Here is a 26,845-nt window from a genome sequence, read left to right as displayed (position 1 = left end):
TTGACTATGATTCACATCTCCAGAGTTAACTGATCAGTAACAATGTTCTGCCGTGAGAAGATGCATAAATCGGACATCGGTAGGGGCGGCTGAATCGCCCTTCGTATTAATCGTTTCATTGGATCGTATGTGGGAAAGTTGTTACTTTCACATTTCCGCTATTGATCTGTTAATTTCGTTGTTTCCGACAGTGAAGCACACTTTATAAGACAACGTTTCTGAATCATTTAGCAAGATTTAGCACTATAAACGGAGTAAACTTACAGAGGCACCTAAAACGTGTATCCAAAACGTGTATGACAACACCGCTAATTTCACGAAGAAAGGCTGCAGACACTTGGATACGTATGGCAGAAGTAAGGTATATCTTGGTCCAAAAATACTTTGTAACTCATACTCAATCCTCACTTGTACTTTTTCAATATGTGTTTGCTAACAGTCGCCCACCACTCTGAGAGGGAACTTTTAACGATTACGCCTCATCTGTCTGGATATCTTTTCTGATCTAGACGTAGAGCGGGTTGCATGAAACGGATCGATAGGGGCACCTGAATCCCCCTGTACAGTAAGTGATAAACTTTTTTTCCTTCCACCATTTTGTACCGGGTATCGAAGAGATAAAGTTTCATAAAGCCTTGAAAATGTGTGTAGCTGGAAGTCGCTAGGTCCTATAATTCTCAAATCCTGAATGAATGAAGTGTATTTGCGTGCCATTAGTTACGCCACTTCAAGACAAACACGTTTTTTCTAATTGTAATACTTGTCTTTCAGAGAGAAACTTCTAAATTAAGACTATATCTTTTAATGAACAAATTATGATGCGATATTAAATTTTAAATTCGATCTGTGATTACACTAAGCACTGAAAGTCAAATTTCTTGGTCCTACACTGCGATTGGTACCGGGTTCTGCGATAGAAGTTTAGTAATGTACAGTAGATGTTTGGGCACTGACCTTCAAATCCTGTAACTATGAACAAAGTTGAGACGGGGCAGACTGTAAAGATGTGTTTGCTAAATAACATAGGTTCATAATTAAATTATTTTCCTAAAGGATTTTTTTGTTTATTTTTTGGTGCTGATTTCAGATAAGGTACCAGAATGTCGAATAACATGAAGTTTTCACACAGATTTTGCGTTTCTGTGAAAGATGCAAAATGTAGTTATTTAACCGTTTTATTAATGTCAGTACTTTTTGTCAAAGTCTGCAACGGAACTTGCTACAAAAAGAAGTATAATTTTATAGTTCATAACACAGCTACATGTATATTTCAGTGATATCGTGATTCTAAGGACTATATGTTTGTTGTATATATAATTTTTTACGGAAACTTCACCAGTGTATGATAAATCGACTGGTGCTTGCTTTTGTGAATTCTGTGGTTTCAAGGGGCTATATTACTACTCCTGATTACGTCTACTACATCTGTGGTAAGCTTGCAGTGCAAAAACAGCAGTGGACAATCTAAGGCTTATCAAGAAGTGTATTTGGGGTTAATTGGCGTAAAGTTAGAAGATTAAGTCAAGTCACTAGCCTCACATCGAGTATATACTAATTCTATGGAAGGGTTCCTGCTTCCTACGCAGATGAGACAGACTGCAAATGACAAGCACTGTCAAAAATGTGGCCAATTAGAACGTGAAACGTTGAAGAAGGAAACGTATTATTCGATTCAAAGGTGGCTCCAAAAATGTTTCTATCTCCACCTCACATAGAACTTGGAATTATTAAAAACTTTACTATAGCCCTACCATAAGATGGTGACACTTTCAAGTGTATGTCAAGTACGTTACCAAAGTTGTTAGAAGATAAAATAGAGTTATCATCGATCAAGATATTCGGAAACAATAAAGAGGAAGCATTCGAAGACAAAATGAAGCAAATTTAAGGAACATCTTTAAACAATTTGATAATAAGTTTCTCAGAAATTCCAAAGACCCTTGTTTGTGAGTAGCGGTATATGGTAAGAAGCGTGCTGGATAAGTTCAAAGCACTTTCCCAGCAAACCTACGTTTTGCAAGTAAGGAAGGGGGAGACAGATTCACTCAAGAGATTAAAGAAACGAAATATTGGTACCAAGACCGAAGGGATGTCTAAAAGATAGCTGACTACTGTTGGATGCTGCACTGGTAATGCATTCAATCAGTGCATAGAAGAAAAAGCAACGGAGATTTGTGCTATTCCTGAAGAACATACTACTTCATTATAAGGCTAGGAGCGCCTTATTTTATATTGTTTTTGAATAAAGTCTTTTTGCATATATGTGTTTTATATGTATTTTCTGTTCCTTCATTAGTATTTTGTGAAGAACCTTATTTGATGGAGGGAAGCCCTTACGATTGCTGACCAGTATAAATTTGTAGCCTTGTGTAGTAGTATCAAAGAACCACTTGACGATCATAAGTGACACGATCTCAGATACATCAAATAACAAGCTTGTCTTTGTTGACGTTATGTTGGGAAGCCCCTGCACAGTTTATGAAAGATTATTGTGAGAGGTATAAGAAAGAAACTGTAACGTCCCCTTTGAAAAATTATTAATAACTGTTCTGGTAAACTACGTTATTTGATTTTCAAAGAGCTGAGCAAAACTCAACGTACTCAAACAGTTTTCTCTTTACTTATTCTGATCATCACTAAACTGACACACAATATTTTTAGCGCAAAGCAATCTGACTTTCAGCACTCCCTACAAAAGAATAGCCCTGACTAACAATAACCTATACCTTTCATGAATCACTTACCTCACAAAAATCTTCCTTACTCGAACTACTGCAATACAGTGAGTGCCAAAACTGCCAGCTAAATGAAAGATTCTAACTACTGAAGGCACTAACTACTGATGGGCACTGTTAACAAATGAAAGATTTTGATAGAGAACAAACAATTTATTTACCTTAATAGCGTTCAAAAGTAATTATATACTTGTGACATCCAACTAAACAAATTTCCAATTTCCTTTCTCTGATACAAACACGTCCAGATCGTCCTCTCAAAACTCTGGCATCTCTCTCCCCACATCCACCACTGCTGGCGGCTCACCTCCAACTGCCCATCGCTACGCGCTGTTCAAATCCTACTGCCCAACACTACACAAGCGAATATTCCAACAATTAGTCGAACCAGCCAAAGACTGCAAACAGCAAGTCAGTGATTTTCATACAGAGCGCTACGTGGCGTTACCAACATATAAACCTAAACAGCCTACTTACAAACTGAAGAATTGGTTAATGCCCTGTTAGAGCACCACTGTCGTTCGAGCTATAAACGTCTCCTTACGCGATGTTAGACGCGCGCCCTGTTGCTCGATCATCTCACTGTCGGTGGCATTAGGTGAGCCGTTTACTACGGACATTAACTTGCGCTTCACGGGGAATCGATGTGCACAATGACATTAAGAAGTGAATGAGACAGATTAAGTACATTTGTCATCTTCCAAACACGATAAATTACCGGGCATCAAATAAGTAAGATCCCCTTTTTAATCGGGATCATTGTAAAGATATATTAGAGGCAATGCGGATTTTAATTACAGTATCTCAGTAAATTTTCTAATGCGTTATGCACATCAAAAATGACAGTTATAATTATTGCACAAACTGTTCTGTCCATTACTATTGAACAAGATATACGATGAACTTTGTAATGGAATCATGCTAATAAGGTAATAAGAAACGCCAGTAGCAGTTGGTATCGATCTTTGATACGTACAATTTCGATAAACACACAGTCATTAAAGTGAGTATTTAATTGCGTAAATATTTACATCCTGCACATTTAAACTGAGGCCGCAGCTCGTGGTCGTGCGGTAGCGTTCTCGATTCCCACGCCCGGTTCGATTCCCGGCGGGGTCAGAAATTTTCGCTGCCTCGTGATGACTGGGTGTTGTGTGATCTCCTTAGTTAGGTTTAAGTAGTTCCAAGTTCTAGGGGACTGATGACCATAGATATTAAGTCCCATAGTGCTCAGAGCCATTTGAACCATTTAAACTGATGTTGAAGCATTTTACCTGGATTCATGTCAATCTGTATTACTAATTGTTTCAAAGTTGTACCAAAGATTATTATCGATAGGTTTATAAACGCTTTGCCGTCTACGAGAGATTAATTTCCTTGTTGGTTGAGAGGGAGGTACACAGGGGTAAGACGGTGTGGAATGGACGCTCTTGGCAAAAGAGTTCTTGAAAAGGGACTTGATACTGTTTTGTAGTACAGCTGAAGGTATATATTTAAAAGTTCAGAAACTGCACTTATTGGAGAGGCCATCGAAAGTTACCTGAATAGCAGTCCCCTGACCATTTAATATTCCCTTGGTAGAGGGACAACTAGTTGGGACCAACAACATATCCATGGAAGGCAACGACACCAACAACGAAAAACACAGTTGTTTGTTGTTGTGGTCTTCAGTCCTGAGACTGCTTAGATGCAGCTCTCCATGCTACTCTATCCTGTGCAAGCTTCTTCATCTCCCAGTACCTACGGCAACCTACATCCTTCTGAATATGCTTAGTGTATTCATCTCTTGGTCTCCTTCTACGATTTTTGCCCTCCACCTTGCCCTCCAATACTAAATTGGTGATCCCTTGATGCCTCAGAACATGTCCTACGAACCGATTACTTCTTCTAGTCAAGTTCTGCCACAAACTTCTCTTCTCCCCAATCCTATTCCATACCTCCTCATTAGTTATGTGATCTACTCATCTAATTTTCGGCATTCCTCTGTAGCACCACATTTGGAAAGCTTCTATTCTCTTCTTATCCAAACTAGTTATCGTCCATGTTTCACTTCCATACATGGCTACGCTCCATACAAATACTTTCAGAAACGACTTCCTGACACTTAAATCTATACTCGATGTTAACGAATTTCTTTTCTTCAGAAACGCTTTCCTTACCATTGCTAGTCTACATTTTATATCCTCTCTACTTCGACCATCGTCAGTTATTTTGCTCCCCAAATAGCAAAACTCCTTTACTACTTTAAGTGTCTCATTTCCTAATCTAATTCCCACAGCATCACCCGAGTTAACTTGACTACATTCCATTATCCTCCTTTTGCTTTTGTTGATGTTCATCTAATATCCTCCTTTCAAGACACTATCCATTCCGTTCAACTGCTCTTCCAAGTCCTTTGCTGTCTCTGACAGAATTACAATGTCATCGGCGAACCTCAAAGTTTTTATTTCTTCTCCACCGATTTTAATACCTACTCCAAATTTTTCTTTTGTTTCCTTTACTGCTTGCTCAATATACAGATTGAATAACATTGGGGAGAGGCTAAAACACTGTCTCACTTCCTTCGCAACCACTGCTTCCCTTTCATACCCCTCGACCCTTATAAGTGCCATCTGGTTCCTGTACAAATTGTAAATAGCCTTTCGCTCCCTGTATTTTACCCCTGCCACCTTCTGAATTTGAAAGAGAGTATTCCAGTCAACACTGTCAAAAGCTTTCTCTAATTCTACAAGTGCTAGCAACTAGGTTTGCCTTTCCTTAATCTAGCTTCTAAGATAAGATAAACAAGGTACGTAGTAATTTAGACCTATAGATGTGATGTGGGACTCAATAAGAACTAACTACAAGCTAATGTTCAACGTCTTGTTTGAAGGCTGATCTTTGAACAGCCAGTATTGAAAATCCCACTACAACTTACATTTACCAAGCAAAGCAAACACAAAACAGCATTTTGTACGAAGTAATAGTATCATCCAATAAATGTTGCAACGAGATCAAAGATATTTCTAAAACAAAATTCTTTAAAAAGGTAGTTTAGTAGTAGATCCTATACAATGAAGTACTTCTTAGATAACACACAGAAGAAGTTTTATCATTTTTTAGCTCTGCTTTCATTACGTATGCATGCCGATTCAGTTTTTCAGACAACTCAATGGGGAGCTTATGTATACAACATTGAAGTCATACTCGTTGCAACGGTCTTTGTGTAAGCTTATTGTCTAGCGTTACATTATGAAATGATATGTATATAACGTGCCGAGTAACCGGTACTGCGAACTGAAGTAACTGTGAAGCGTTATCTTTTTTAGGTTATTAAATAATTTATTTGCAGTACAGTATTGTACACTATGGAAAACCGAATGAGGTTGCACTGCAGACTAACGTTGTATTCGGAAGGACGGAAAAAACGGGAATGATGATTAGTGCTTAACGTCCCGTCCACAACGAGGTGATTAGAGGCGGAGCACAAGCGTAGATAACGAAAGGGAGGGAAAGGAAATCGGCCATGTCCTTTTCAAAGGATCCATCCAAGTATTTTACAGGAGCGATTTTGAGAAACCACGGAAAATCTAAATCTGGATGCCGGACGGGAATTGGAACCACTACACCACGTCGGTAGGTCGGAAAGAAGTAGCTCTAATCTCCATCCAGCCACAGTGACTAAGTTTCTTCATGATTACCCCGAATTAGTTCGGGAAAATGCCGAGATCGTTCCTATCAGAAGGTCACGGCCTGGTATATAAATGCTTTTGTAAATGAATTACGTTTCTTCTTCTTCTTCTTTCTCTTCTTGGACCGTAATACCAGCGAAATCTACCATCGAGCTGACCGAGCAGGATAACACATGCCAGAGGGTGAAGTTCAAGGTCGCGCACTATCTGTTCACAACATTTTTAGTAATGTGAGCATCCTCGTTTCTCTTTCGTCAGATACTGTGTACTGAGTGCCCCTTTTCAGTCCATGTAGAAGAATACATCGAACAATAAACGTGCTACAGCAAATACATTTCATACAAAACTTCTGTGGATAGTGTCAGATGATAACTTTATTTTTTCCGTCCTATATTATTTTAAAAGAAGTACCCACCTTTTATTGCATATCTTTGGTGCTACAGACTACATAGCTTTTGGTTGATAATTGTTTTCACCGCTCTAATATGTGGTGCTTTCATCGTTCAAAGGCATGTGATGTTTCCTCATTGAACTTCCATCTCTTAGAAAGCGCTAACTGTCGGAATATATTTTACCCAATGTACACACGAAGAGGTTGTGCAAACAGCATTTGGACATTATTTGACTTGACAAATACCGACTTTTTTTATCATGTAATGAATCATCTGCTTATCATCATTTTGATCATGAAAATTTGTAGTAGTTCTGCGGAATTTTGTCACAGTTACTTGCAACGTTACAGATATTATTTCAATACATACCCTTATGAATAAACTGTTTCTCATTATATCGTGTTGTATACGGATGAAGGCAAAAATGGCAACGGAGTTTAGTGCACATAATTTGAGGTGCTGTTTGATCTGTTTATCATTCTCCTAAGATGCTGGAAGTCCGATCCACAGTAACCTACAAAGAATGCTAGCTCCTCATGAGATCATGCGAATATAAGAAAGAAATCATGCAGATTTAAGAAAGTAATCAGGGTTACGCAACAGGAATGTCTTGTTCAAGGAAAACTAATAGGGGTAGCCCAAGCATTCATGGAAATACGGGTACCACACCACACATGGACATATTAATGAAGGGGCCCATCTACTACAACAGAAACAAGTTATCACTTAATCTGACTTATTACCATAAAACATTGACACATGAATTATCTTCTGAGATAATTAAGTGAACATTTAATAAATGTACATGTGTATTACTTGTATGAAATGATGGTGTCCTGGGGTGATAGATTTCCTCAGAGCGCTGTCTGTATTCGTCTGGGGTTGTTGATTCGGTAACATTCTTGGTATCTACTGCTGTTAAATCGGGGGACAGTGCGAGCCATTTCTGAGCAACCCAGAGCCCTAACCATCTTTTAGGAAGTCTGTTGTTCACTTCTTGTACATGATCAATCGGAGAACGGGCTGCGCGCGTTTCGTGCTGCAACGACTCACGGCCTCTAACGTCGTTCTAGACATTTGAAAGGAGAGCACCAAAACTGTCGAAAATATAACCCCGATACATCTCATCCGTCACAGCACTTGCTAAGAAGTGTGGACGGATGATTTCATCTCCACGATTCCCACAGCACACATTACTGAACTCCTTCCTTTGTCGATCGACATCACGTACCCATTTAGGATTTTCTGTAACCCAGTGATGCATATCACTCGGTTCACTGCACCAAAATTTGCGTACATGATTTCATTAGAGAACGTAACACTTCTAAGGCATCATGAGTAAAATTATTTACAATCAGTTCACGGAAAGTAACTCTTTGAAGTGATATCGTTCCCATGAAACTCCAATGTCTGTGGCAGGTGGTACGGATGAAACTTGTGTCCGTGTGCTATTCGAAACAGAGATGAAAGTCTGATGCCAGCGGCTGCAGCAACTTTTAGAACCCTCACGTAAGGCTCGTAAGGTATCTCAGCTACAAGTACTTCCATATTTTCACTTCTTGCTCGTATTCCTGGATTACAGTCACGCCCCCTCATTTTTCTTGTTTCTCGAAATCGCTGTTCAGCATGTAATTGGTGATGGAGCTCGTCTACCAGGCCGTCTCAAATTTCACTGACGTGTCGCTATTTGCCGTGTATCAGCAACATGTCAGTGTACTCGATAATGTTTATGTCACGTTTATTCTAATCAATATTTGTGGCAAACCAAACATCGTTACCTCGTCCATTCCCACAAGCCTTGTATAATACCTATTCGGGTATTTTCTACAATGTAGGCGCTAGACGAATTGATAATATGCTACAGTTACGCATTGTACTGTACATAGGCGTTCTTATTGTGCACTGCACAATATCTTGCTGAGGAATTACAAGCGTTGTAGAGGCTGACAGGGGAGAAGGGTGTTGTGTTGTGTTGTGTTGGGGAGGGAAAGTATGGGTGGTATGGTAGTTGGAGCGCTCTCTCTCTCTCTCTCTCTCTCTCTCTCTCTCTCTGCTGCTGGTGCGTGTGCGTGAGTGTGTGTGTGTGTGTGTGTGTGTGTGTGTGTGTGTGATAGTTGGATTATTGTTCTCCTGTTACTGCTGTTTTGATTATTGTGAATATTTTCGTTTTCTGTGACCCTGTGAATAAAATTCTCTTTCTGGAGAGTGAGTATTCGTGTTTGCTTTGTTATGTTGGCATACGACTGCCATATCTGTTACTATCGCAGTGTGATGGTGGTTTTCTTCTATTGCATGTTCTGCATATGTGAAATGGCCGCTTACACTCCTCAATTCCCTTACACACCAATGAGTCCGCTACCCACAGAGAGACTGTCCGCCTCCCAATTTCGCTGCAGGTACACAGAGCGGTAAGAAAAGTACACAAGCAGTACAAAGATAAACGGGGTATCATTCTGTCTACGACACCGGCGGCAAATGGGAAATTCACTGACGTAAATGACTTTGACTGAGGCCAGATTATTGTGTGGCAGCCCACGACGAAAATCATGCATCATCGTTTTACGTCCAGGACAGTACCAAATCACTAGTGTAGATGACCCTAAACCCGAATAGGTGTAAAACAACAGTCAAAAACGTCACAGCTTTACTTGGGTTCTTTTTTTCTATGTCAAATACGTCAAAAAGGTAAGACAGATGATAGTGTCACAATACGTTTTATATCAAAAGTGTACATAGATTCTGTTATTCTATTACGAAAATGTTTTTTTTTCAGACATTTTAGATGTCATCTATACTTCCAAGACGCAAAAGGACATTCCAGCGCTTGATACTGTGCTATGCTGAAAACTGCTATTTACTTATTACTCTCTTGTTCCTCAATTCACTTCGCACGGACACAACTACTTACACCTCCCAATTTCGTAAAAGAATTGAAAACTTCACAATTTAAAGGTCACATTATTTTTTATTATGAATTGGTCGCTACAGGACATGTCGCAGATTATCGCCAACAAAAACCATCCATATTAATCACGACGTGTGCTGTGAGCACTGGGTTGAATATGGTTGTTGATCAAACAACTAGTAACGTAAGATCGTCAAATTAGTTAACGTGGTCGAGTATGTACTCAGTGTTCAAGACTCACATTTTAATTACAATGCTTGGGAATACGCAGTTTGTAATGTTCCTCAAAGATATGGTTGGGTTGGGGCTAGAATTTCCCACCGTTACACTGAAATTTCGCTCTAGCAAATTCTTTACCTAGTTTTCGTGCTATGACCGCTATAAATCACACACATGTCGAATGGTATGACAACGAGTGACTTAACGATTTTTCGTGACTTACCGATAGCCAGTTATCAGAAATGAGCCTCGTTATCTTAGGCAAAGAATAAGTAGTTACAAACTGTATAGCTGTCACGAACTTCACTTTAATATCTTTATAAAAATGAGTGATTTCGACTAATTACTTTTATTTCCCAGAAGGAGATACAGAAGAAATTGGTAGTGACCTGGAGACTGATTTTGATGATGACGATAATGCTTATGAGTCAGACAGTGATTAAAAATGTAACCTTTTTTCTCTTAAATTGTATTTTTAGAACTTTATTCCACTTTGGTTTCATTCAAAAAATCCTCCAGTATGATGGTTTCGAGTAAGATTACACACTATCTTACCACACTGACTCTCATACATCTCAATACGATCTTATAATGGTTTTTGAGTACTGAATAGTTTTCTGATTAGTAAACTGTCGCTCTAAATTTGTCTGACAATTTTTTTCTGTATCTGGGCAATATATTTTACCAACTCCAACAGTTTTCTGATGTCATGCTTTGTTGGCGAACCATTTAAATTTAATATATTCGTAACGATCTCAGAATGGAAGATGCTCATACTTGCCTCTGAAAAATGAATTTTGCATAGTAATTGACCCAAGTCTACTAGTAAAACAGATTCTCAGGCGTTTTCCTAGGATTTTGTTTTATGGTTTCATTATTTATTTTTTCTTATTATTCCCCAGGTTTGCGCTACGCTTGCAGTCGTCTGAAAAAAAGTGTTTTGGGCACCTTAAATCTATCATTCAACGGTATTCTATAAAATCAGAAGTGTTCCTATGACATATTTCGCTAACATTTGTTCAAATTTTTTAAAATGCTGTCAGCTCATGCATAACGCCAGATATTTCCGAAATCCTTTTTCTTTTTAGTAATTGAATCTACTGAAATAGCACAATTTTAGAGACTTTCATGGTCTCATGCAGACGTACTTTTATGTACAGAGACTGAAGCAGCGACTGAAAATTTGTAGCAACGCTGGGAATCGAACCCAGGTCTCTTGCTTACTAGGCAGGTGCGTTTGCCAATGAGATATTTGAATCCAGGAAGGAAGCGCGCCACGGTAATCCGTGCAACTGTGTGACCTGCCGCGCTCGTGGCTTAGCGGCTAACACACTTGCCTAGTAAACAAGGCGGCCGGGATGAACGAGCGGTTTTAGGCGCTGCAGTCTGGAACCGCGAGTCCGCTACGGTCGCAGGTTCGAATCCTGCCTCGGACATGGATGTGTGTGATGTCCTTAGGTTAGTTAGTATTTTTAAGTAGTTCTAAGTTCTAGGGGACTGATGACCTGAGAAGTTAAGTCCCATAGTGCTCAGAGCCTAGTAAACAAGAAATTGGAATTCGATTCCTGGTCTTGATACAAATTTTCACTCTTCGCTTAATCTGTTGTTGTTGATGTGGTCTTCAGTCGAGAGACTGGTTTGATGCAGCTCTCCATGCTACTCTACCCTGTGCAAGCTTCTTCATCTCCCAGTACCTACTAGAACCTACATCCTTCTGAATCTGCTTAGTGTATTCATCTCTTGGTCTCCTTCTACGATTTTTGCCCTCCACCTTGCCCTCCAATACTAAATTGGTGATCCCTTGATGCCTCAGAACATGTCCTACGAACCGATCACTTCTTCTAGTCAAGTTCTGCCACAAACTTCTCTTCTCCCCAGTCCTATTCCATACCTCCTCATTAGTTATGTGATCTACTCATCTAATTTTCGGCATTCCTCTGTAGCACCACATTTCGAAAGCTTCTATTCTCTTCTTATCCAAACTAGTTATCGTCCATGTTTCACTTCCATACATGGCTACGCTCCATACAAATACTTTCAGAAACGACTTCCTGACACTTAAATCTATACTCGATGTTAACGAATTTCTTTTCTTCAGAAACGCTTTCCTTGCCATTGCCAGTCTACATTTTATATCCTCTTTACTTCGACCATCGTCAGTTATTTTGCTCCCCAAATAGCAAAACTCATCTACTACTTTAAGTATCTCATTTCCTAATCGAATTCCTCATCATCATCCGAATTAATTCGACTACATTCCATTATCCTCGTTTTGATTTTGTTGATGTTCATCTTTAATCTAATCCAATTTACTGATTTCATATGGTTTTTGCCGTATTGCTAAAAGTCGAAACTTTTGGTGGTGGGCTCTCGCATTTTTGTTATAGCCCAGCTCCTAGGAACGCGCATCTCAGAACTGGCGCAGCTGGTCGGCTGGTCGCATGCAACTGTCGCGAGCATCTATGGAAAATGGTTGGAGGGCGGTGAAAAGACAAGTAGGTGTCAAGTTTTTGGACGAGGACATCTTCTCACGAAACGTGGTTCAAATGGTTCAAATGGCTCTAAGCACTATGGGGACTTAACATCTGAGGTCATCAGTCCCTGAGACTACGAAACTTAACTAACCTAAGGACATCACACAAATCCATGCCCGAGGCAAGATTCGAACCTGCGACCGTAGCAGCAGCGCGGTTCTGGACTGAAGCGCCTAGAACCGCTCGAACACAGTGGCCGCCCCGGAACGTGAAAGTAGAAGGCTTGCCTTCTCTGTAAGAGGAGATAGGCGGCCATCGTCGGCAGATCTGATAACCGAGTACGTTGGTGATACAGGTACAATTCCTTCGGAACAGATCATTCAGCACAGATTGTTGTACAGAGGGTTCCGCATCAGACGACCCCTGCATGTTCTAGTATTGATCCACAGAGGACATCGTTACCAATGCAATGGGCACTGTTCATCGAGACTGAGGCCGTGGATCACGCAAACGTGTCACCTGGTGGGGTGAGTCACGTTTTTTTATCGCATCAGGTGGACAATCGAGCCTGGATAAGGTATAATCCAGACTGTGGAACAAGAATCGCACCGTGGACGCGGTCACATGGTTGCTGTGTTGTGTAATGAGGGTCACATTCACTTGAGCTTCCATGGGACCTGTGGTAATAATAGAGGGCAGCTTGACTGTTGTGGACTACGTGAGCATTATTGCGGACAACCTACATCGCTCGATCCTTCATGCCTTTCCCGAAAGCGGTGACGTCTTTCAGTAGGATAGCTGTTCGTTCGATAGTCCATAATCACGCTACGCGGTTTGAGGAGCACGATAGTCACCTCGCGCGGGTGTCTTTGGCCATCACATTCGCCTGATCTGCTCCCGATGGAAAAGCTTGGGACGTAAGTGGGTGCCAGATATACGTCTCGTAGTTAATGGGATCTGAGCGATCGGTGCGTAGACGCCTGGTTTCACGTACCTCTGGATATGCATAAAAGATTTTTCGAATCAATGCCAAGCCAAACTCACTGCTATATTGCGCTCCAAAAGTGGACCAACACGTTAAAAAACAGGTGGTCTCAGCACTTTTGGTCGTCGGTGTATGTTCTTTATACTTGGTATTAGAAAGTCTTGTAGATATTTCAATGGTGAGCACTGAGAGCTGTAATTCAAAAAATGGTTCAAATGGCTCTGAGCACTATGGGACTTAACATCTATGGTCATCAGTCCCCTAGAACTTAGAACTAGTTAAACCTAACTAACCTAAGGACATCACACAACACCCAGCCATCACGAGGCAGAGAAAATCCCTGACCCCGCCGGGAATCGAACCCGGGAACCCGGGCGTGGGAAGCGAGAATGCTACCGCACGACCACGAGATGCGGGCAAGCGAGCTGTAATTCATATAGTCTTGTACCAGACTCTTTCTCTTCTCCTTGAAAGTTTTGTTTGTGAGCTGGGTTTTATGGTTGTGTTGGGAGATGAATTTTCTGGGGTGTGATTGCATTGAGTGCTACTGTTCTGCATTCGTACAGCTGAAATATTTCTACTTTTGCTATCTTCTGTATGTGCTATAACAGTAATGCCTCCGAATATTTTTATGTGAAATCTATAATGCCTCTTAAACAAAACAATCGTTAGTAAAATATTATCGGGCTTTCAGCCGCGTCAGGAGGTTAAAATCCCACGAGCTTTCGACCGAACTCTCGTCAGCCATTGTCAAGTGGTAAGCGACTGCAGCGCCGCCGTCGCATCGCCTTCATCTAGCCGCGCTGCTGGCTGTGACGTCACTGCCGTGGTGGTCTCCCGCATCCGTCGGGCTCGCCTTAGCCTCCCGACGGTCGGGTAGCAGGCTGCGCTGAGCTGCAAACAGCTATGATTTTTGATGGTGTTTTTAGCGTCTCAGACACTGAAAATCTACCACCAGAATTAAGCCAACTCTGAAATGCCTTCCGGGAAAATGGCTAAAATCATCGCCAGGCAACACACGATATTTCTGATGAGATACGCAGGGAAAACACCACCGAAAAACAGAACACGGAATTCGCATTTTTGCCTTTCCGTAACACAGTGTCGGGAAAGATCAGCCGGATCCTGAAGAAATTTTTCAGCCCCCAGGAAAAACACGACTGCTAATGAGGCCTGTGAAGGACGGTATGGGGCACAGAACGCCTGGAGTGTGGCTGCTGCTGCTGCTACTCGGCCAAACGGTACGGAACACGAGAGGTGCTTACGGCTACGATATCCTGAAAAATCAGTCGTGGCAGAACACGCTTTAGAAAATCGACACCAATATTTATTCGACGAAACATCTGTAATTATGAGGACGTAGGGACTTTGTGATAGGCCTAGGAACAAAAATATCTGAAAACTCCACCAACAAGGAGGGCGGTTTGCAGCTCAGTAGGGCCTGGATCTGCCCATCACGAGGTTAAGCGGGTGCGACAGACGCGGGACGAAAACATTTCCGCAACTGGAGAAGGAGAGCGCAACAGTGACGTCAGAGCCATCGGTGCGGCTATATAATGGCAAGGCCATGGCGACATGGCCGTCATGTATCACTTGACAGTGTCCACGAGAGCTCCGTCGAAAGCTCGAGGGATTTTAAGCACCTGACGCGGCTGGAAGCCCGAGTAATATTTTAATAATTCATATCGCCGCGAGACCATGCATTCATACAAAATAAACTCTATTCCACATCTTTATTTCTCAACATAGTCACCCTGGCGACGAGCTCGTTTTTCCCGACGAGAGACCAACTTGTTGATAGCGTCACTGTAGAATGTTTGACTTAGGCACAATCTCGCCTCTGCTTGGACAGGTTCCTCACCATCAAAGTGAAGTTCTCGTAGGTACTCTTTTAAGTTCCGGAAACACTCCGAGCTCTGTCACACTCCTTGAGGTTAGCACCACCGTTTCCTTTATTACTATCACAAACAACACAACGGAGCACATAACTGATATCTATACAAACATCATCGTACACAGCTTTAATTTTTCTATGAATTTCAATTGGAAACACGTTTTCTGAGGTTAGACACTCAATTACAGCACGCTCTTCCTCACGCATGGACAAAGTTACGTCACACACCGCCTTGTTATACGCTGCTATTCAGAGAGCCCTCTGTGAGCAGAGGGTTGCATTTTGCGTCAGCAAAACAGGAAACGCGACCGAGTCGACTTTTTAGCACGGTCTCATATCTGCTTTCTAATAGTGTAGTATAGCCACTGTTTTTGTACAATGTTCATGATATACTTCACTCTTTTTTATATTTATATCTCCATAAGGTGTTTTACGTAGTCTGTATGTCATGCATGCACCAGTTTTTTTTTTTTTTTTTTTGGAAAGGGCGTTCTTTCATTAAGTGTGCGTCATCCATGTCTGCAGTAGTTTCGTTTCTGAAAACGTTCAGGTAGTGTATTTGCTGATGCAGAATACATCTTAAATGGATTTTATCTGCAGTATAACATCTGCTTTTTAAGCTATCTATTGCAGCATACCACATGGTTCAAAAATTCCTTTCAAGAAATAGTAGTCACCAAATTCTCGTGGATTCAAGACGATTTTGGAAGAAAATTCTATATTAATTTTCTTCTCTAGAAAATGAAAATTTTATTGAGTTGTCTTGCAACAGTAGATTTGAGACACAACAAGGCAACATGGATGTCCATTATGTTTGGATATCAATAAAAGATGAATATCCATTGGCCAATGCTAAAGCTCGAAGAACATCCATCTTTTACAGTTGTGTGTTTCAAACGTTTGCTTTTGTAAAGAATAAATATCTGAGAAAATTGAAAATGGACATGACATCAGGTTAGCTGTATCTAGTTTGAGAAACTGTGTGGTAAACAACAAGCACGTCTACTCCACTAATTGTGTTAATGATAAATCCGAGCAGTAAATTGTTTGTGAATTTCAAATATGACTCATTTGTTATCGTATTTTTAAACTGACGTAACGGCACTTTAACTGGACTGGCAGAGCATTCTGTGATTCGCGGTGTCGCATGTACGTATTAAACGTTTGGGAACCGCTGGTATAGGTCATTAGCATTTGCAAAATGCTTTTCGTGTGCGAGTGATCTTAAAAACTAATAACAAGGCTCTTAAGAATTCGTTAAAGCAAAAATGTTATGCAAATAATGTTTATCACTAAGGATGAACTAATAAGATAAAAGCCTTAAAAATTGCAAATGTCTCGAATAAAGGAGTGAACGACAACACTACGATTCTAGGCGTTATGAAATGCAGAGAAATAACAAAATAACTTTTATTGATATTCTCGAGGCTCCTTTCCTCTAGTTGCCTGCCTCGAAGATTTACCAAATGGTTAATTTCCCTCTGGCAATCTGAAATCGTTTTTTAGCCCATCTACTCACAATACACTGTTCTTTTCCAGACGTGAGGTTTGGTGAGTTGAGACGAGTAAACTCGAACATCTCTTTGAACCACCGCTTTTAGTCCCGATAAGAGACGTTGAAGTAATTAAAAACAGAAAACGCAATTAACAGACTAATGAATAACATGACGGTAACAGATATAAAGATTGGCAACTACCTACACTTGTACTCAAAAAACTTTACTTAGCATGATGGCAAGAGTTCAGATTTCTTCTCATTCCAATTTTGTCACCATCATACGTAATCGGGTGAAAAGTATTTATACATTCATAACTTAATAACAGTTCTTGAAACTTTATAAGTAACCTTTCAGGGGATCTGTCTTCAATAGTCTATCCTGTTCTTTCAACATTTTCGTGATTCTTTCCCGTATGTCAAACAAACTGTGACCACTCATGTCGCCCTTCTTTGTGGCACCCACATCAGTTGAGACTAAAAGAGGATCTGAACAATTACACGTCGAGAAATATCGTGAGATGGGTCGTACAAGTGATCTGCAGACATTTCCTTTTTGTGGACTGACTGCTAATAAACGAAATTTCTGACAGAAGATTTACCTACGACTCACCCTGTATGAACAACTCATTTCATGCTCCAATAGTCCACTGGTGTACTGCCGGTCCATAGTGTCCAACGGGCACAGTATTTCGGCGATCAGACATGTCGCCATTGTCAGGTGAGCTAACGAACTGTGCTCCTGAGGGCGGACAGCTGTCTTAAATCCCCTCCTCCTGCGAGGCGTTCTCTCTGCAGCACTATTGGGAAGTGTCAAAGACAATCTCGGTTTGCGGAAGGTCGGCATATACCAGATTCCGTGTCTGTGTGGGAAGACTTATACTGGACAGACAGTGCGCAAAATCGAAGATCGTTGCCGAGAACATCAGAGGCACACTCGACTTAGGTACCCCAACAAGTCGGCTGTCGCAGAGCACTGTTTTTCCGACAACATACCATCTAAACACTGGGACAGACAGCTAAACATTGGGGCAGTATCGTTAGAGAGGCTATCGAAATTCGTACCAAGGACGGACTCATCAGTCGAGATTGCGGCTGTAACCTCAGCAAGACATGGGAACCAGCGTTGAGACTAATTAAAAAGACGCTCATCAAAGAAATCGGACGAGCGACCAGGGCGGACGAGGCAATTAGGCCGACGCCACCACAGACGCCGACGCCAGCATCTCACCGACCGCCGACTCGCAGCCGCAGGCGCGGACCGCGGAAAGAATGCCCCGCAGGGGGAGGGGGTTTAAGACGGCCGCCCGCTCTCAGAAGCTCAGTTCGTCAGCGCACCTGACGATGTCGACAGTCCTGATCGCCGAAATATTGTGCCCGTTGGACACTATACACCGACAGTACACCCGTGGACTGGTCGAGAAAGAAATACGACGGGAGAAACTGAAGAATCACAACACATTTCATATCTTTACAAATTGTTACACCTTGGTTTCTGAATGACTTGATTCTTTCTGTCAGTTGCCTAGCAACTGATGTGTTTTCGTTTCAGACATTTCTTGTGTAACATCGTCATCTGAGTTTTCCAGCAAAATTACCAAGACAAGTGTTTAATACAAAACGTCAGCCGTGAGACAGAGTGGTTATAATTAAACTTCCGCTACTTCAGAGGGCCCACATGAAATACATGTGATCGTAAGTCAATTAAATTTTGTGGAAACATTTTTAAGGCCAAACGGAACAGAAATAACGAATAACCCATTGAAAGAGGTACATTTATTTTCCGTATTAGTGGTTAACATTTGTTAATCGTGTCCGTGTTTGCGTTTCAAGTTGCAAGTAGTAGTCAATGTGACGACCAGCCGCGTCCACGACAGCCTGCAAGTGCTGTAAATATTGCTGTACTGCTGCCCGGAACAACTCATGTTGAATGTTGTCCACCTCCGTCGCTGGGGTCATCTCCAACCTTGCGATCTTGGTGCCCATGCAGTATGGTAAGATTATTTGGTTTTCTCCAAATGTGTTACACAGTAACGGTGTGACCTCGTGAGCGATGTCAATTGGAGCTCTATGATGCACCAATACAGCTGAGACCGAAGCACCTCTCCCCCATACAGAGCAGGGAATACATGTTGGTGCAACAGATGACAGCAGCGTGTGTCGTTCACCCAGCGTCCCCTTGGTCCTTGAGGACTGACTACCGTATCAGTACTGGCGCCTAACGGCAAATCGTGACACTATCGCTAATAACAACGCAAATCCTGCAGCACACAATCTGAACATTATTTCTATAACGTTGGGTACCCATATAGTTTACTATAGTTTTCCGTCTACGCTGGCTCAATTAGCGAAAGTTTAATCATAAACACCCTGTACATTTTCCTCCTGTTTCCATTTGTTTACTATCAAATCCAGCAAGTGGATGAGTTCCGTCACTCCAAGTACCAGCACTGGTTTCTAGTTTATGAGAGTCACAGTCAGTTTTGTGTTACCATTTTAATAGCTTCACGGTTAAGTCATTGATACTCTAAGACAAAATTTCTACTTGTGGGTATATCTCTGGCAAGTTTCTTTCGCGATGTAGCTGTGTTTTGCCAATACGAAATGTTGATATCTTCTTAGCACCCAACCTAAATCGTAAGTTAAATGTTTTATAATCTAGGTGGAAATGAAGGGGGAAAAAATAAATCAGTTTTTCTGTTTTCATGTCGCTTTTGCGAAAGAGATGTTCAACTACAGATTATGTGGCTGCCATCTCCCTGTGAAAGATGAACACTTGAAAAACAATCAGCGACAATTTTAAACACGTAGCGTCTCTTGACATTGAGAAAAAGATGCCATGTTCTTCATTTGGATATGTAACAGTAGAATCTATATATTTTCTGTGACTTTTTTTTAGAGAGAGATGGTGGATCAACATCGACATTATACAGGGTGTTACAAAAAGGTACGGCCAAACTTTCAGGAAACATTCCTCACACAAAGAAAGAAAATATGTTATGCGGACATGGGTCCGGAAACGCTTACTTTCCATGTTACTTCTCTTCAAATCACATTAATCATAGAATGGAAACACACAGCAACAGAACGTACCAGCGTGACTTCAAACACTTTGTTAAAGGAAATGTTCAAAATGTCCTCCGTTAGCGAGAATACATGCATCCACCCGCCGTCGCATGGAATCCCTGATGCGCTGATGCAGCCCTGGAGAATGGCGTATTGTATCACAGCCGTCCACAATACGAGCATGAAGAGTCTCTACATTTGGTACCGGGGTTGCATAGACAAGAGCTTTCTAATGCCCCATAAATGAAAGTCAAGAGGGTTGAGGTCAGGAGAGTGTGGAGGCCATGGAATTGGTCCGCCTCTACCAATCCATCAGTCACCGAATCTGTTGTTGAGAAGAGTACGAACACTTCGACTGAAACGTGCAGGAGCTCCATCGTGCATGAACCACATGTTGTGTCGTACTTGTAAAGGCACATGTTCTAGCAGCACAGGTAGAGGATCCCGTATGAAATCATGGCGGTGAATCGAGGAAGTACAGTACATACTGACGAAACTAAAATGAGCTCTAACATGGAAATTAAGCGTTTCCGGACACATGTCCACATAACATCTTTTTCTTTATGTGTGTGTGAGGAATGTTTCCTGAAAGTTTGGCTGTACCTTTTTGTAACATCCTGTATATCCTGATTGTACAAAAGTATCTTGTAATTTGTTCCAGACTGCAATACAGTGTATGTTATTGGAAGGAGTTGTTCCTTTTATTCAGATTTCAGCCTGCTATTTTCTGAAAAATTTCAGTTACTGTTTTTAAGCACACAGTTTTTGGAGACAAGAGTATTATATCATGAATTTGCTGTGATAGTAAAAGTAATTAATTTGGAATCTGAGCACCACATTGCACTTATGTGAGGCTGATTAAGACGAACATTTCCAGAGACAAGCGAAGCTTGTGACTATAATTTCACGTTAGTAAAGATGAGGTCAACTTTATGGAATTTAGCTGAATATGTAACTAATATCGTGGCTGTAGTGGTTTAATGGTCTTAAGAAATTAGAGAAGAGACATAGTGCTAGCTGGATGCTTTCTTCAGAGATCCGTTTGCTGTGTGACAATGATTGCCTCCGAAGCGTGTGATGCAGGAGACGCAACGACGTTTGTAAACTAGATGCATTATTATCTTTGCAATCCTAGTACTATAGACTGTTAATTTCAAAAGCTGTGACATCAATACTAGTAAACAACCGGGTATTTCTTGTTAAACACTGATAGAAAACTATGCCAGCTTCACTACTCATTAACTTTTTACCGACAAGTCCCCATTTACTCTCTAATACAGGTCTATTGGCCATTAGTATCCTGCCGACAATATTTTAACTGTGCTTCGTTCGCTTCACAAGTGAAGTCCGGTTTACACGGATACATTTGCTACTACTATCAATGTAGTAGATTTACAACACACTGATACATCTACATCTACATCTATACTCCGCGAGCCACCTTACGGTGTGTGGCGGAGGGTACTTATTGTACCACTATCTGATCCCCCCTTCCCTGTTCCATTCACGAATTGTGCGTGGGAAGAACGACTGCTTGTAAGTCTCCGTATTTGCTCTAATTTCTCGGATCTTTTCGTTGTGATCATTACGCGAGATATATGTGGGCGGTAGTAATATGTTGTCCATCTCTTCCCGGAATGTGCTCTCTCGTAATTTCGATAATAAACCTCTCCGTATTGCGTAACGCCTTTCTTGAAGTGTCCGCCACTGGAGCTTGTTCAGCATCTCCGTAACGCTCTCGCGCTGACTAAATGTCCCCATGACGAATCGCGCTGCTTTTCGCTGGATCATGTCTATCTCTTCTATTAATCCAACCTGGTAACGGTCCCATACTGATGAGCAATACTCAAGAATCGGACGAACAAGCGTTTTGTAAGCTACTTCTTTCGTCGATGAGTCACATTTTCTTAGAATTCTTCCTATGAATCTCAACCTGGCGCCTGCTTTTCCCACTATTTGTTTTATGTGATCATTCCACTTCAGATCGCTCCGGATAGTAACTCCTAAGTATTTTACGGTCGTTACCGCTTCCAATGATTTACCACCTATGGCATAATCGTACTGGAATGGATTTCTGCCCCTAAATGGATTTCTGCCCCTACGGATTTTACGGACTATAAGACGCTACGGACCCCAAGACGCACCTTAATTTTTAAGCAATTTTTACCATTTTTATTATTACATTGCAAAGCAAGAATAAAAAATCTTAGTTTATAAAACCTAAATGACCTTCAGAATCACTGAAAATCCTCATCTAAACTTCCTTCTTCTTCTTCATCTTCTTGGTCTTCTTCTTCTTCCTCTTCGTCGTGGTTATTGTCCTGTTCATATATAAGATTGTCTTCACTGGCATGGAGAGCGTTACTTGCTCCGCACTTCTTCTGCCGCTCCTATTACGCCGCATTTCTTGAATGATTTAACAGTAATGTCTTGGTTCAAATGGCTCTGAGCACTATGGGACTTAACAGCTGTGGTCATCAGTCCCCTAAAACTTAGAAATACTTAAGCCTAACTAACCTAAGGACATCACACATCCATGTCCGAGGCAGGATTCGAACCTGCGACCGTAGCGGTCACGCGGCTCCACACTGTAGCGCCTAGAACCGCACGGCCACTCCGGCCGCCACAATAATGTCTTCTTTCAATCTAGATCACGACTGTTGTCTCGTCGGCCGCGGTGGCCGAGCGGTTCTAGGCGCTTCAGTCTGGAACCGCGCTGCTACTACGGTCGCAGTTTCGAATCTTGCCTCGGGCATACGTGTGTGTGATGTCCTTTGGTTAGTAGGGTTTAAGTAGTTCTAAGCCTAGGGGACTGATGGCCTCAGATGTTAAGTCCCATAGTGCTCAGAGCCATTTTTACCATTTTTTACGGTTGTATCCACTGACACATATGATTGTAGGTCGTTTTAAAGCTCCCTTCGCCTTAAATTCATGTTGGAATTCATCCATCATCCATTTTTTTTTCCATTTCTCTCTCATATACACTTGAAATGGTTTATTGATCGAACATCAAAAGATTGCAGTTATGAAGTAAGTTCTCCCGGAATAGCCGGCCGAGGTGGCCGAGCGGTTCTAGGCGCTCAGTCCGGAACCGCGCGACTGCTACGGTCGCAGGTTCGAATCCTGCCTCGGGCATGGATGTGTGTGATGTCCTTAGGTTAGTTAGGTTTAAGTAGTTCTAAGTTCTAAGGGACTGATGACCACAGATGTTAAGTCCCATAGTGCTCAGTGCCATTTGAACCATCTCCCGGAATATCAGCAAGCGCTCTATTTCCATGTCTCAATTTCTCTTTCACAGAATTTTTCAAATGACCACTTAACTGATCTAGCACAAGAAGAGAACTCCTTTTCGATAAAGCATCTTTCCTTCTCTCCCACATTCTGATAATCCATAATTTCAGACCAGCATAATCCATCCAGTCTTGGCCATGTACTTGAACAACAACACGTGGCGGTATTTCAGAAGGTTTTGGCACTGTTTCGTGCTTGGAAATGATTAAGTTTAGCACCAGCAGCACAACATGAAAGGACAACAATGTAGCATATTTTTTCATGTCAACGTGTTTTTACATTTACAGTTTTAGCACCTTTCATGGCATCTGTTCTCTTACTCGGCACATCAAATGTCAGACGACTTTGGTCCATATTCGCTATTTGACTTAGTTCAAAACCGGTTTTCTTTCGATGTTGAGTAATAGAGCGAAGGAAAGATACTCGTAATATTTGCTCTTAATACTCTTGCGGCATTTTCTGAGATATTTTGGTTTTGGTTCGGACGCTAAGTCCATGATGCTTCATAAACCAGTAGCTCCAACCAACTCCACCCTTCAAGTGCCACTGTAGCGCTAGCTTACGAGAGTGTTTTTGAATCATTTGTTTATTAATTCCATTGCCATTATGACGATGGCCTTGAACCCATTTCAATACGTCGTCATCTAGTTTAGGCTACTTCGCCATTCAGTCCTCTGTTTGCACATTTAGTCTTCCTCACTTTCTTCAGTTCTTCTTTGCTAGCCCGCCAATCACGAATAGTTTTTTCTTTTTTTTTATGGAGGCCGAAATGCCGCTCAGCTGCTCTGTTTCCATGTAATTCTGCATATGCTATTACTTTAAATGTGTATTTCGCGTCATATGAATATCTTGTAATTTTTTGCATTAAGAGACTAACTACTAGCAAAAATATTGGACTGTCACTTTCATTTCAAGTTTACTGGTACCGTAGACTCCAATGTTTGGGTTTGTGGTGATGGGGCTACAATTTTATCATGCTGTGAATCTCCGCAAGTCATGTTCATCGCATCGGTGCACCACTGCTGCCATTTGAATCCAATGTTTCCAAACAGAGAGAGCTGCCAAACATCGAATATGTGGTCATTTTTAAGACTGGCGGGAATTTTAAATCAGACACTGGAAATTTTATATTAATTTCGAGTGTAAGACGTATCTGAATTTTGAAAGCAGTTTTCCGAAGAAAAATGTGCATCGTATAGTCCGTAAAATATGGTACGCTTTTCAACAAGTCTTAGAAAGCTTAAGTACCTAGATTCCCGAATGAGAAGGACAGAAGGACAGAGTGTTATTTAAAATTATCTTTCTGTTGCGCACATGTTCGTAACAAAAAGAGTTGCAAGGCAACCATCGTGATTAATGGCGTACTGCTATATTTATTTTGCATTGGACAGGAAGTATTTTGGGGTGGTCAATATAAATTGGAGACTGTATATCATGATAACGGCCTATGTCGAGGTAACCAGTGACACAGAATAACTAACTTGCAGCGAAATGAAAATTAAAACTGAGAACTGGTTGCACCTGAACGCATAGGGGCAGAGAATGACTATAGCATTTCCTCTCCTTTAATAATTATTTTAATTTATATGATGAAACATTCGCAGTTACGAAATCAGTTGAACTTTGAAGTGCACTACCGGCCATTAAAATTCCTACACCAAGAAGAAATGCAGATGATAAACGGGTATTCATTGGACAAATATATTATACCAGAACTGACATGTGATTATATTTTCACGCAATTTCGGTGCATAGATCCTGAAAAATCGGTGCCCAGAACAACCACCTCTGGCCGTAATAACGCCCTTGATACGCCTGGGCATTGAAACAAACAGAGCTTTGATGGCGTGTACAGGTACAGCTGCCCATGCAGCATCAACACGATACCACAGTTCATCAAGAGTAGTGACTCGCGTATTGTGACGAGCCAGTAGCTCGGCCACCATTGACCCATTGGTGAGAGACCTGGAGAGTGTGCTGGCAGCAGTCGAACATTTTCTGTATCCAGAAAGGCTACTACAGGACCTGCAACATGCGGTCGTGCATTATCCTGCTGAAATGTAGGGTTTCGCAGGGATCGAATGAAGGCTAGAGCCCTCGTAACACATCTGAAATGTAACGCCCACTGTTCAAAGTGTCGTCAATGCGAACAAGAGGTGACCGAGACGTGTAGCCAATGGCATCCCATACCATCACGCTCATGTGATACGCCAGTATGGCGATGACGAGTACACGCTTCCAGTGTGCGTTCACCGTGATGTCGCCAAACACGGATGCGACCACCATGATGCTCTAAACAGAACCTGGATTCATCCGAAAAAATGACGTTTTGCCATTCGTGCACCCAGGTTCGTCGTTGAGTACACCATCGCAGGCGCTCCTGTCTGTGATGCGGCGTCAAGGGTATCCGCAGCCACGATCTCCGAGCTGATAGTCCATGCTGCTGCAAACGTCGTCGTACTGTTCGTGCGGATGGTTGTCGTCTTGCAAACGCCCCCATCTGTTGACTCAGGGATTGAGAGGTGGCTGCACGATCCGTTACAGCCATGCGGATAAGATGCCTGTCATCTCTACTGCTAGTGATACGAGGCCGTTGGGATCCAGCACGGCGTTCCGTATTACCCTCCTGCTAACATTGGATCTCGACCAACGCGAGCAGCAATGTCGCGATATGATGAACCGCAATCGCGGTAGGCTATAATCAAAGTCGGAAACGTGATGGTACGCATTTCTCCTCCCTACAGGAAGCATCACAACAACGTTTCACCAGGCAACGCCGGTCAACTGCTGTTTGTGTGAGAAATCGGTTGGAAACTTTCCTCATGTCAACACGTTGTAGGTGTCGCCACCGGCGCCAGCCTTGTGTGAATGTTCTGAAAAGCTAATCATTTGCGTATCACAGCATCTTGTTCCTGTCGGTTCAATTTCGCGTCTGTAGCACGTCATCTTCGTGGTGTAGCAATTTTAATGGCCAGTAGTGTAGTAGTGTATTTGTACCAACCCCTGCTCCCCTTTAAGCTAAGCTCACACTTGTTACGGGATATTTGTGTGCTGCGAGACGTTTCTTGGGCGTGTTCTGTGCGTGTTGTGCGTCCGGAAGAGCGCGCCTCGGCCGCACGCAGGCGGCGGCGCGTGGCTCTGCGGCCGGTAGCTAGCTGCGTGGAGGCTGGCCGGCGCGTGTCCTATATAGCGGCGCGCTTTCCTCTCGCTATGGCAACACTCGCGCCGGCCAGCCGCGGCCGCGGCCGCCACGCCACGCAGCTCGGGCTCCGCTGCCGCCACTGGCGCTGCCGGTGCCGTTGCGACAGCCCGCCTCGGTCGCCACCGGCTGGTCTGCCGGGCCCCACGCTCGCTGCTACCTGCCTCCCATTCAAGGTCACGCTTCTGACCTCTGCTTGCAGTTTCCTGCAATACGGCACTTCAAATGGCTCTGAGCACTATGGGACTCAACATCTTAGGTCATAAGTCCCCTAGAACTTAGAACTACTTAAACCTAACTAACCTAAGGACATCACACACACCCATGCCCGAGGCAGGATTCGAACCTGCGACCGTAGCAGTCCCGCGGTTCCGGACTGCAGCGCCATAACCGCTAGACCACCGCGGCCGGCAACAATACGGCACTGTGCGGTCAAATTCTAACCGAGCACCGCTCTGCCTTCAGAAAGAAGAGCGAGCGATCTCTTCTTTTCCAGTTCTTGATTGTAGTGAAATTACG

Source organism: Schistocerca cancellata, chromosome 8 (genome assembly GCF_023864275.1).
Source record: "Schistocerca cancellata isolate TAMUIC-IGC-003103 chromosome 8, iqSchCanc2.1, whole genome shotgun sequence".
In the NCBI taxonomy this organism is placed as follows: domain Eukaryota; kingdom Metazoa; phylum Arthropoda; class Insecta; order Orthoptera; family Acrididae; genus Schistocerca; species Schistocerca cancellata.
This window is presented reverse-complemented; position numbering follows the sequence as displayed.